The sequence below is a fragment of the Ctenocephalides felis genome, unplaced genomic scaffold, assembly GCF_003426905.1.
Source record: "Ctenocephalides felis isolate EL2017-DRISC unplaced genomic scaffold, ASM342690v1 CF-g0.4_SCAFFOLD_03308, whole genome shotgun sequence".
NCBI classification, from domain to species: Eukaryota; Metazoa; Arthropoda; class Insecta; order Siphonaptera; family Pulicidae; genus Ctenocephalides; species Ctenocephalides felis.
This window is the reverse complement of record NW_020539462.1, coordinates 1-13,476: the sequence shown is the minus strand read 5'-3', so window position 1 is coordinate 13,476 and position 13,476 is coordinate 1. Positions and strand designations below refer to the sequence as shown.

At 28.3% G+C, this 13,476-nt stretch overlaps 1 long non-coding RNA gene across 1 annotated transcript; it reads right to left on the bottom strand.

Moving 5' to 3' along the window:
- Positions 1 to 351: 351 nt before the first annotated feature.
- On the bottom strand, positions 352 to 13,338 carry LOC113382132. The gene is made up of 12 exons (XR_003367633.1): positions 13,281 to 13,338; positions 8,114 to 8,437; positions 7,966 to 8,043; positions 3,227 to 3,415; positions 2,919 to 3,049; positions 2,738 to 2,820; positions 2,335 to 2,423; positions 1,958 to 2,065; positions 1,278 to 1,643; positions 1,052 to 1,194; positions 749 to 879; positions 352 to 649 (listed from the first exon to the last, which is right to left on the bottom strand). It is a non-coding gene; the product is annotated as an uncharacterized LOC113382132 (long non-coding RNA).
- Between the last annotated feature and the right edge of the window lie 138 nt (positions 13,339 to 13,476).

The window sequence follows — 13,476 nt, the reverse complement described above, 5'->3', positions numbered from 1 at the left end:
CAATTATTCGAACCCGCAATTTCAGAGGCGTTATCTACATTCAAAAATTGCAACTTTTAGCTTTTATTCAAACCGATAATTTCCCAGCGCCATCTATGTACCGATAGATTTGACTACTATTAACATTTCTTCAAACCGGTAATTCACAGTGTCATCTACAGTCAAATTAATATAACTTTTAGCAATTATTTAAACCAGTAATTCAAATGGATTATCCACATTCAAATACATATTACCATTTTTAATTATTCGAATCAATAATTTATCAAATTTTATCTGTGAGAATATTCATTGATTAAACAATAATAGGCATTTATTTAAATTAAAAAATAAACAGTGCTTGCTCAAAACTTTTTAACAGACAACCAAACTTATTTAATAGTACATTTGAAATATTATATTCCATGAAATACCTTTTCCAGTGGTTAAAAAAGAGGCACAGGATGAACTGTATCTGGAAGGCATTACTCACTGCAAGGAATTTGCATCATCGCAATTGTGCTATTAAACCATAACAGTAAAGTCTATGGCTGTATTGTCATCACTTCCAACTGGAATATAAAATAAATTGCATTAAATTTTGTATCATATATGTAGTACTACTCATATGGTTTGTCTCTTCCATCCATTATCTATTTCGAAACCTTCACTGTAAAAGAAAATTGGATTTAAGAACTTCATAATAATAATAATAAAAAAAATATAAACTGTTTTATTTTGAATAAAATATTGAATTTAACTGTTGTACCTATCAAGAAGCACGAGAGCCTTCCATTTATTTTGAGAGTTCACCAAGAATTGCAGTAGCAGCCAGCTGCAGCATATTTCATAGCTGATGATGTTTTTCTAATATTCTTTGTTTTGCATTGCCGGTATTCTCTGTAAAAAAAAATATTACATTAATTATTCAAATTTATATAAAAAATTACCGACAATTTTTTTAAATCATTTGTATTATTTGACTGCAATACTCGAGTAAATTAAATTTGTAATATAAATTCATAACTGATAAAATTTTTAAATATTATCAAGCAGTTTAACAGTTACTTACCTATATTTGATTCAAAGTCTTTGATTAGGTAGCCATTTACTAGTAATTCTAGGATTTGTCATCATACATCCTCTGGTTTGCCTGGTTTTCTTCCAATAGTTCTTGTCTTGACGTGTTTAGTTATTCAAGCCAATCCATTATTTCTGAAATAAAATAAATTCATTAAACTATTGTTATTTAAAGAGTAGAGTACATGAATTATTTTAAATATTCGAGCTAAAAATACCTAATTTAATAAAAGCAGCAGCCTCTTTGAAATCCTACGGTAAGAATACATTGGTTCCTTTCTTTGAAATGGTTCTCTTCAGTTAGGGCCCACGATTGCTTGTCACGTTATTTTCTTCAGGAATGCACATATTTCCCAATATGCATGTCGACAAGTCCACATTGTTTGATTCACTGTACGATTTGTAGAGCATCACCCTTGTTATTTCTTTCAAAAATGCACATGTTCCACAATATGTATATCGGCAAGTCCATATTGTTTCATTCACTGTAGGAATTGCAGAGCATCCTTGTTATTTCCTTCAAGAATGCACATATTCCACAATATGTATGTCGGCAAGTCCATAATGTCACATCTTACTTCATACTTTAAATACAATGATCTCTTTCAATTAATTTGTATTACTTTGCCGAATTTGTTTATAGATTTTTATACTTGTATATTTTATTACCATATGAAAAATCTCTTTATGAATTTAACATTATTTAATCGTAATTTCTTGAACAAATAAAAAAAAGTATTATTGACTCAAAATTTTTGTAAAAGCATTCAAATTCTTTCACATTTTTTAATTATTGCATTAAATTAAATATCTTAAAACTTAATTGAGAGTAATATTCAAGCATTTAAAAAATAAATCTCTTGTATGTATATTTCAATTATTTCATTTTATTAATTACCTTTTATCCTCACTGACAACACAAAGGCTGCAGGCAGCAAAGAGTTTAATAAACAGATCCCCGATTAAGTCCTGATACACTTGGCCTTTGCATAGTGATCGCAAAGGACTGAAAAATAAAATAAATTGCGTTTAATTCAATAGTTCATATTTAGATTAAATAATACTTAGTAGCAAAAACATTGTTTCATCAAGGATTACAAAATTTACGATTGATCATTCATTCAAATCTCAAATATTCAAAATTTAGTAGTTGCTGAACAATTTCCATTCATTTATGATATGCAATGCCAAATTATAATAAAAAAATTCTATATTTTACTTTCCAAATACTAAAATATTTCAATAGTATTAATTGTAAATTATTTCATCACACACCTTATGGTCACTATTGCTGCCATGCAGAGATAATGTTGCTTCTAAAGCTCTGCCGTAGACAATGTCACTTCCGAATTCATTTGTCTTCCCTGAAATAAATTAATTGTTCATTAATTTTACATTTTCTAATGATTATATTAAAAACCAATCATTTCAGTGACTTAATAAATAAATTTAAGTTTGAAATAAAATCTTTGAAATCAATGTAGAAATAAACATTTTTTGATTTAATTGTAATAATAATTGTATGTATACAGTTACATTTAGACACTAAATATTAACAATATTTTATTTAAAAATATTTTTCATTAATATGAAAAATTACTCGTATTTTCTTTTCTTATAATTTATTGTCAATTTTTATACTCGTGTGTGTAATTATAACTATTTTATAATTACTAACCTGATTAGGCCCTTGGCAGAGCACGATGATGTTCAAACACTTTCCATCTTTACTAAATTCCATTGTCTATTTCGAAACCTTCACTGTAAAAGAAAATTGAATTTAAGAACTTCATAATAATAATAATAAAAAAATATAAACTGTTTTATTTTGAATAAAATATTGAATTTAACTGTTGTACCTATCAAGAAGCACGAGAGCCTTCCATTTATTTTGAGAGTTCACCAAGAATTGCAGTAGCAGCCAGCTGCAGCATATTTCATAGCTGATGATGTTTTTCTAATATTCCTTGTTTTGCATTGCCGGTATTCTCTGTAAAAAAAATTATTACATTAATTATTCAAATTTATATTATATAAACAATTACCGACAAACTCTTTCAATCATTTATATTATTTGACTGCAATACTCGAGTAAATTAAATTTGTAATATAAATTCATCACTGATAAAATTTTTAAATATTATCAAGCAGTTTAACAGTTACTTACCTATATTTGATTCAAAGTCTTTGATTAGGTAGCCATTTACTAGTAATTCTAGGATTTGTCATCATACATCCTCTGATTTGCCTGGTTTTCTTCCAACAGTTCTCGTCTTGACGTGTTTAGTTATTCAAGCCAATCCATTTGGACCAAATGCACTAAAGGTATATTGTATTATTCGAGTGAGGATTATATCTGAAATAAAATAAATTCATTTGCAGAATTGCAGAGCATCCTTGTTATTTCCTTCAAGAATGCACATATTCCACAATATGTATGTCGGCAAGTCCATAATGCCACATCGTTAAGCGCGGCAGCGCCGGCACTTGTGAATTTCCAAGTTAAATGAATTTTTGTTATGAATCATTTGCCACAACAAGCATTTCAATGTCGATCTCAAAGATTTCCCAAACAGTTTTTATGTATTATTCAAAATGCAAACGACGATTTGTTCAAATCATGATGTTGCTTCTAGTGTGTATTAGCAGAAAAATCAACTGTAAGACATGTGAGTAAATGTCATCTATTTAAAAATATCAGTGGATTGCAATTTCCTTCAATCTAGAAATTGAAAACTGTCAAATTAATATAAACCTAAAATAATTTTCAATGTTGTATTTTCTTAATTTGTTTGAAATATTTACAACATTGAATTTTTAACTTATAAAGTTTTTACGGGATAATGTTTGCCATTCACTTATAAAAATATATTACTTTGAATATTGTAGGTTAGAATAGTGAATGTTGTCAGCTAGAAATATAATAAAATCAATGTACCTAAATATACTTTACAATTATAACTGTAGCTAACAAATTGAATGGCAAACTCACTCAGTATTGTCTAGGAACTCACTTTTCAATTTTTCAAGAATCAATGAATTAAAAATTTCAAGTGAAATTAAATTTGATTTTCATGAGCAAAAAATAAAGATAAATGAATGTTTGTTAGCATATTGATAAGAGGTACCATACATTCTAACAACATAGAACATTTTATATTATTCGCTTGAAATTGTTCAATTTCAGGCATTATTCAATTAAATTGTTAATTATATAAAATGTAGAACAAATTATTTAAAAATAAATTGCTAGTTCAAAATTGCAAAATCATATAATATATAGATGGTGTCTTTTGCCTATCGATCATTTTGGCTTTTTTTTTTGAACAGTTAATAAAATTAATTTATTAAATATTATCAAAATCACTAGAAATAAAATCAAGCATGAATGAAAAATATACAAGTAAAAAGTAAAATCCTTTGCTAATGCCAATGAAAGAATTTTCATTTGTATTTTTATCAAAACTTTGTGATTTGAAATTCAAATATGATTCAACAGTAGACTGAGTTTGCATTCATATTTAATAATTCATATCATTATTTGATACAATTTCATAAATATTAAAACAGTTATAAAACTTGTATGATTTCATCAAATTTGTATGTATAAGCAACGTGCACGTCATTCAATGTAGGCTTGCAGTTTTTAGTTTTTCATTCACTTTAATCACATTTATCAAATGCTATTAACTTTCAATAAAGATGATACATTTTGTAACACTTAAAAAATGTGTTCAAGTGTATTGCAATAACAATATCAATTTCATCTATATAAATCTGGCTCTTCGAAATTGTTGTACATTGTTCAATTTTGTACAGATTTCCCAAAATATATCTTATTGAAATAATTGACATTATTTATATTAATGCAAAAAGTTCATATGTAAAAATTATGTTTTAGTAAAAATGCATTGTGAGCATAAATCAATTGCATATTTAATATTCATTTTGAAGTAAATCGAGTTGCTGTTTACAACTGTTTAAAAATAATCGTGTAGGATTAATGTATGCTACTCACATTCACTTTTAAAGTGACAAATTTGCTAAGTATGTAATGAATTTAAACAGACAAGGTACATTATTACCACTATTGAATGTTAAATTAAATGAAAATAAATTTACAAATTAATTTTGGTTCGTCATTTCAAATATGTATAAACAAACGAATATGAAGTTATGAAATTGCAATTTGTATTTGATTGTTCAATATTCAAAATTGATATTATAAACTCTACTCAATTGTGCAAATAAAGAATTCATTATGTATTTTTAATTTCAATAAGCAATTACATCTTGCACGATAAGCACAAAAGCTCGTCATATGTAAAAAATTTATTGATTTATGAAATTTGAAAAAAATAAATGATAAAAATAGTTCAATTCCTTTAAGTTGCATCATAACTTTTGTAATTTTCGCATTTATAGCAAAATTATTAGACTGTACACAGTCTCTAATCTCCATATTGGCAACAAACAGATATGTTGTGAAAATAAATAAATTGATTTTTCTAGTGATTCAAATTTGTCATCGGATTCCAAATGTTCTAACTTTCCTCGAGGTCTGAAACTACACCTCGTGTTTGCATTGAATTGCTTTTCAAACATGATATACTATAAAATCTAATCATATCATTCGGAATACTGCCAAAAGTTTCTTCTTTGTCCATATTCTCAAATATTTTTAAATTTCACAATGAAAAAATTAGTTGCACATATGAATAGAATCAAAGCTAATGAAAAAAAATTAAACGGAACAATTCTTATATTCATACTTGTATAGAAAATTTCATTTTCCTTTTTAATATCCTGAGTCATCTACTAATATTGACATAAAATTAATAAGATATAGTATTCAGTTGTAGATCTTGACATTTGTAGCACATTTTCATTAATTAGAACATTAGATATTTGATTTAAACGAAGACCCTTGTAATATTTGTAGTATATTTGCCTTATATATTGTATTGTTACATTGTTGAATTCTCCAGAGCAGATATATAATTGACAGATGACTTGTGTTGCTTGTATATATTATAGCTTGCAGATATAAAAGTACCAAGTAAGTTATATTCGTATATAACTGTAGCTAATATTTATGGTATTCGTATATAACTGTATTATATATGTTACTAAAAATGTTTGTGACCACCACACTTCTAATTGATACTTGGTTTCTTATAGTTCTGCTCCTGCCTCTGCTGAGTTAAATGTTGATAGCCAGATATATTTCAATGAAGATATCTTTCAAATATAATATCAACAGATTGTTTGAAGAAAGCCATATCAATTCAATTATGTTTCAATTATTAAAAAAATTTATGTTTATATATATATATATATATATATATATATTCAATAGATAAGTCCTGGATTTTTTCAATATATTGATTGTTTCTTTTCCAAACAGTAAATCCAATAATAAAAACAATTTGTTTTTCTTTAAGATATTTAATAACGACGTTTCGGAAATAAATACTTTCCATCATCAGGTTTATTCTGTAATAATTTATATAACTTCATAAACAATGAATACCGTTATTTTAATCTCTTTATTATATAAAACTCTATTTACAAAAATAAATTTCTTTTAATCGTATACGCGTTTCCAATAATCATTGAACATACCTGTATTTATAAAATTTTATCATGCTTCTTTATTCAAATAACGATTTTATTTAATTCATTTGATGTTTGCGTTAACCAACACTTGCTTCACATTTTTAAGCATTATAAATATAAATACTTCTTTACATTTTTTAAATCATTGAAATCATACGCCGCTCAGTTCTTTCAAAAAATGAAATGCCATATTTGGCACTTTTTGCCCCGTATCATCAAAACGGCTGGACCTGTCTTTGCCAAAGACTAATCAGGACGTCTTCTTATCAATTCAAGACGACTGTTTTCTTAATCATTTCAATCATTACCGACATCGTCGACAAATATTTCGGGAAAAATTATTTATTTTGAATTAATTATATATTACAACACTGTTTTAGAACTTGTATTGAATAAATTATTTGTCAAATATTGACAGGTCCAGTGATTCCGAGATCCAATAAAAATCAATAAAAAAAATCATTTGTATTCCAAAACTGATTATTACATCTATTATGTACATCAAATATCAGATATTTTATACAGATTTCAATAATAAGTACAAACTTTGTTCACATTGTTATGGATAAAGTATCAAAATTTATACAGTTTAACCGTAAAACTCCGACGCGGCGCATACTCGCTCCGATATTCTATCTCGCCCACCGCGATCGCTTCGAAAAAAAATTCAAAGTACATTTCTTTCTTCCTGATTTTTTCATTGATCGACAGCTAATGAAATTTTAGGAAAAGTCAAGAAATTTCAAGTCGATAAGATTACTAGAAGTGTTCTTTTTTTTAATTGAAGCCGAAAAAAGTCTGGCCGGACCACTCCGACCGACGGAGGGTTAATTATATGTTAAAACGATGTACAAATTTATAAAAAACTAAACTGGTGATTCAAATATGTACCAGTAGCAAAATAATTTCAAGAATCTAAGAGCTGTGTTAATAAGAAATCGTAATTTTTGGCATATTGAAAAAATCCTAACCACTGACCCATTGCCGCCCCATTTCTCTCGCAAAATCTATTAAGCAACGCAGTCTACTTTAAACTAATATTTGAATGTGTAAATGGATGGATGATTTCAAATGATTCAGAAAATTCTAGTGATATATAAATCAAAATGTACTCGGAAGCCGCAGTAACTGCGTCCACGCAATTAATTCATTTTGTATAATGAAAAGGCAAAATGATCAAAACTGAAAATAAAACTACAAGATCTCGTATTACGGAAATTCGGTATCGGTACCCACAAAATCAACTCGAAAACCTTGAAATTAATACAAGAAATATGTATCACTGACCTTTTCTCCTGTAAACGGTGCTGCATCAGTTCCAATTTTTCATGTAAATTAGACTTGACAAGGGCACAATTACAAACACTTGAAATTAATAGGTATAAAATTATCGCACTATTAAACTGAATTCAATTCGTAACCATGTTGAACTCACGCAACAAGCCGGTCGGCTACGTCCATTTCGCCGAGACCCTTCTAGCCGTACACCGTACACCGTACACCGCCGCAGTCGAAAACGAAATGATATCCTCTCGCAATGGCAGGCCGATTCGAGTGGTGGGGAGAGCAACTAGGTGATAGGTGATGGGCGTGGCCTGCGCCCGCGACATATCTTTGTCCTTGTCCTGCGCAGTAATCCTTATACGTGGAATAGAGTGCGAAATAGTGCTCGAGCACAATCGCACATTTGCATAATACATTTGTCCTTCTCTGTCCTCAGCTTTGCATAATCGGCGCAGCGCTTCTGTCTGTCGGCAGACTGCGACGTAAAATTATATTATAATTTTTTTTTTTTATTTCAATCGACATATATAGAAACTCTTTTTCTGTAGAATTTATGTTAAAAGTTTATGTAAATAATAACACAACCGTTCATGCAGAAGGATAAAAACAGACTGACTGATTCTTTATGATACTGATATATTCTTTAATTAATCACTTTGAATCGTTTATGAATTTTTAATTATTTTAGACATAATATAAAAAGACGGAATATTTTATCTAGATTTGAATCTAATAAAGAAAGCGTGTGAGCAATTTCAATAACATTAAAAATATTTAAGACTACTAGATGTGCAGGACATTCTCTGATGCCATTCTTGCTTCAAAACGTCGTTTTGTTGAAATCCAAAATGAGCCTTTTTCGCATAAAAAGAAGTTTGCAAACTACAATTATTTTGTTATTGGTTTTCCATTGTAATTTGTAACACCAAAATCGAAGCATCCGATATATTGATATAGAAACAAATCAAATATCTAAATCAAAAATTATTATAAAATTAAATCAATCAATACAAAAATTACACTTTAGAAAACGGCTCGGTAGATTTTCACCAAAAACTAATCAGTATCATTACCAACTAATATCTTTCGAACAGTTTTTTTTTAAATCGATTCGGTAGAATGAGCTTAAATGTGGACGAAAAGTTTAACACTTTTTTTCAAATTACAAAGAAACGGCTTGGCAGATCGTCTCACAAAACTGAGCAACTATAGTGCTCATTGAGATACATCGAATGACTTAAATTTCTAAAATCAGTTCAGGCGTTCTTAAGCAAACGTCGATTAAATGCGAAAAAAACGATACCAATTTTTGCAAACTTTGACGAATTTTTAAAGTTAAACCGATAGTCGTAGGGCCGTAATATTTTAGTATGATCTAGAAGACGATGGTATGTACCGCAAAAAAAATTACAAAAATCGTCGAAATTTTTTTTTTTAAACTTTATTACAAGAAAACGGCCCGGCCGATCTATACCAAAAACTAATCAGTACGATTCCCAACAAATACCTACGAACGGTTTTTGAATTTTCAAAATCGATTCAGAATTGCGGGCTAAACGTGGACGAAAAAGTTTTCACTTTTCTGCGATTTGCAAAGAAGCGGCCTGGCCGATCGTCGCACAAAACTCATAAATCTTAAGTCGTCATCGAGATACATCAAATGGCTTTTAAATTTTGGAAATCGGTCCAGCCGTTTTTGAGAAAACGTTGATTTACGGCAAAAAATTTGTTCACACACACGCGCGCACACACACACACATACTTTTTCCAAATTTGGTCTCATTCGATTCAGAATGGCTTGAAACGTCGAGAAAACATAAAATTAGCAAATCGGATCTTTTGATGAAAACATAAACTTCTCCTTCGGGAAGTTAATAAACACGTAATTAATATTACAAATAAAGTGTTTTACAACAAATCATTGGTCCTTCGAAAAATCAATCAAACCTAACAAACAGTAATATTCTACTACTATCGACGCCACATTTATAGTTCTATAATCTAAAGCCACCAATCTTTCAAATGCTATAAACATTTAAAAAAAAATTGTTAAGAATTAGAAAGATATTGGCATAAATTTGGAAATTTCAAATTAGACGCAAATAGTGTAGTTAGTAGAAAAATGATTTATCAATCATGAATTTTTTAAAACTCGTCAGAAGAAGGTAATACGCTACTTTGACAAGATTTGCAAATTTATATTCAGGATATTGAAAGTTTGTTCAAAGTGAATATGTTTGATCGAGTAATCGACATTATTATTAAACAAATTAAAACGCGTTTCTTCCGATGAATTAATATGTTTCAAATTTCAGTATGTTGCTACAATAGAAGATTTCAATGATACTGATCTATTAAATAAAAGTTCTAAAATTTCTTTAGATAAAAAAGACATTAGAAATTCAGAATAAACAAATTTTAAAATCATTATTTAATAGATCAGTACCATAAAAAAAAACTTTTGTTCAGATTCTGAACCATTTGCCAGGGAAGTTTAGTTTGCGATCAACTTTCAGAGGCGGAATACGAAATACCTACTTCGGTAAGAAAAGATTTCATTTACTAAATAGCTTATTGAAGTTAACATTTTATTTTTATTTCAAAACAAAATATATACAGGGTTCCTAATAAGCTAGACGACAAATGGTTTCATCTTCGTTATAAAAATCGTCTAAAAAGTATTGAAACGGATTGGAAAATAATAATAATCTAGAAATCAATGATCAAATGTAAGATGAGAAAATATATGTTAAATTACAAAATATTTATTGTTAAATCATTTTAATTGCCCGAGGTTTTTCTCGGACTACGGTAATAAATTGCAAGTAATTAAAAACTATGTTGGAACTGATTAAAAATGCAAAATCATTGAAATCCATTAAATAACATTAAAATTATGAACCTTGCAAAATCTTAATTGAAATCAAAAATTATTTAAATTATTTCAGGTAGATAATAATATACATTCGAGGAATTGATTATTTTCATGGCTATAATTTGTAATTAACTATTTTATTCGCTGATAAAGACGAATAAATTGTCAAGTATGATATAAAGAAATTGTTAAATTATGAAATTTTCATTATTAAGTCATATTGTTTAGGTCGGCATATAAAAATTAATTTAATAAAATATTTTTAAAATTAAATTACCTGCACGTTTTTTAATAGCAAAAGTAAATCGACTGTCACATAATTGAAAATAGTAGCCATTTTATAAAGTAAATTTCATGAAAACTGATTTTATTTTCAAATTTATCAATCGAATCACATCACTGCTAATGATATGTATTTTAGCATGATCAGATGTTTCGTAAAATTGTTCAATAAATTAATTTTTATAACAATACTAAAAATTCAACTACTTTCATATAAAAATTGATAAATAAGTTAATTTTTAAGGCAAAATTAAATTTGTTCGTCATGAATCATCATCGTCGAAACATGAAACATTTTAATTAACGATTTGATTGCTCGCAAATGATAAGTTCCATCAATTAATCATATATACATTCATATATTTAATTCAATAATTACTACAAATATACACAAATAATTAACGTGCATTTAATAAAGAATAAACATTGCATAAAGTGCGATGTATTGCAAACGGACTGTAAATGTTGAATTGAATATGGATGAATCTATAAATATCTACAGATATGGAATTATGTAACATTCCAATAATTCTGCATTTAAAGTGAAGTTCTGTAAAACAAATTGTTGCGAATGCATTTATAGATCTTTAACAGACAAAAGTAACTAGAGGTGCATGGCATCGTGCCTTAAAGCAAATTACTGGAACTTCCCGTACCGTAATGAAATATTCGAGAAATTTCAAACGTTTTCAAATATATTATTACAAATACTGTAACTTTCATTATTTTTGCTATCCTGTTTGTTATATCCGAGCAAGTCAAATGTAAATCATAAATCAATTTATCTCCAGAACATTAACAATCGTTCGTCATTTCATTTCGAATTCAATTTAAAAAAAAAAATAGTTGCCTAATTTACACAAAATTGAAAAAGTGCTCACAAAAATAGTCACAGTCTAATGCAAATAATTCTGTGCGAAATCTCCAGTACATAAACAGTCTAAACGCACTTGGAGTAAATATTTGCACCAGAGTGGCGCTTAGACTGTGCTTAGCCTGAGTCATTTTTTCAATTTTTAATCCAAAATTACAAAAATATTTTTGAAAAAAAAATTAGAAACAAATTTTTTTTTTGCAAAAGCAATTATTTTGTTGAAACAAGCAGAAAGTTCTTTGAATCATTCAAATCAGACACTTAGTTCTCTCAAAAACTGCCATTTTTTTAACATTTAACTCTATCCCGAAACCGCTGGGCCTACCTTTGCCAAAAACTAATAACCACTTTTCCCCGTCATTACGAACTGAATGTTTTTTGGATCATACAAATTGGATGATCCGTTCTCTCAAAAACTCGATTTCTATTTTCTGCACTCTTTACTCCATCCATCTACGTAACGGCTTGACCTGCCTTTGCCAAAAACTAATCAGCACATCTCCCTATCAATAGAAATCGAATGTTTTTTAAACCATTCAAATCGGTTGATCCGTGCGCCCGAAAACGTGGACGAAAAAATGCGGACATACAAAACACACACACCACACATCCATTAGTTTTCTGAGGTATGCCTTAAAATGTTCAGAAACCTTCAAAACGTCGTCGAAATGCAAAAATTTTCATTTTCGATTTTCGGCCCATTACTATAACTACCCTACCGGAAGTTAATTAAATGATCAAAGTAGTAATCAAAGTCATTTAATCTAATTTTAAACGTATGTTATGAAAAACATGCATGCAAATGCGTTCTAATATAAATTTGGAAACATTTAATCGAAACAAATACTAATATTGGGTCTATTGTTTAATTACTAACTACTCAGTAATATTATTGTGAAATAAACAAATACTGAAAGAATAGAAAAGGCGTACAGATGTTTTAAAACATTAACTAATTCAAAAAGAGAAACCAATTTGCAAGAAAGTATCAAATAAAGGGCTGAATCGCGAATTCCTTAACAAATTCATAAAAGAAAACTAATTTGTATGAAACTAACTTAATAAAAGTGTGAAAACTTTTAGAGAAATTAGGAATCATTTACATGTAATCGAAATATGCCAATGTTATCAGCTATAAATAACATTATAAACAATAGCGTAAACATGATTAAATTGAAATAAATACGTGTTATTGGTTTCATTCATTGCTTGAAATCAATCATATTTCCGCAAATTTGGGTGTATTGAACTATATATGAGCATGCCATTTAAATAAATATCACTTACCACAGAGCCTTACAACCATTCTTGATTAGCTGGAAGTCAGCATCCATACTCCGATAATAAAAACTCCTTGAAATTTATCACAAAAATCACTTCACACACACAACTTTTACATTGTATAATACTATTTTCTAATAAACCACTACAGCAATTGAAATTTGAAACAAATATTAGTACTAAAATGTAAAGTTTGCGAGAC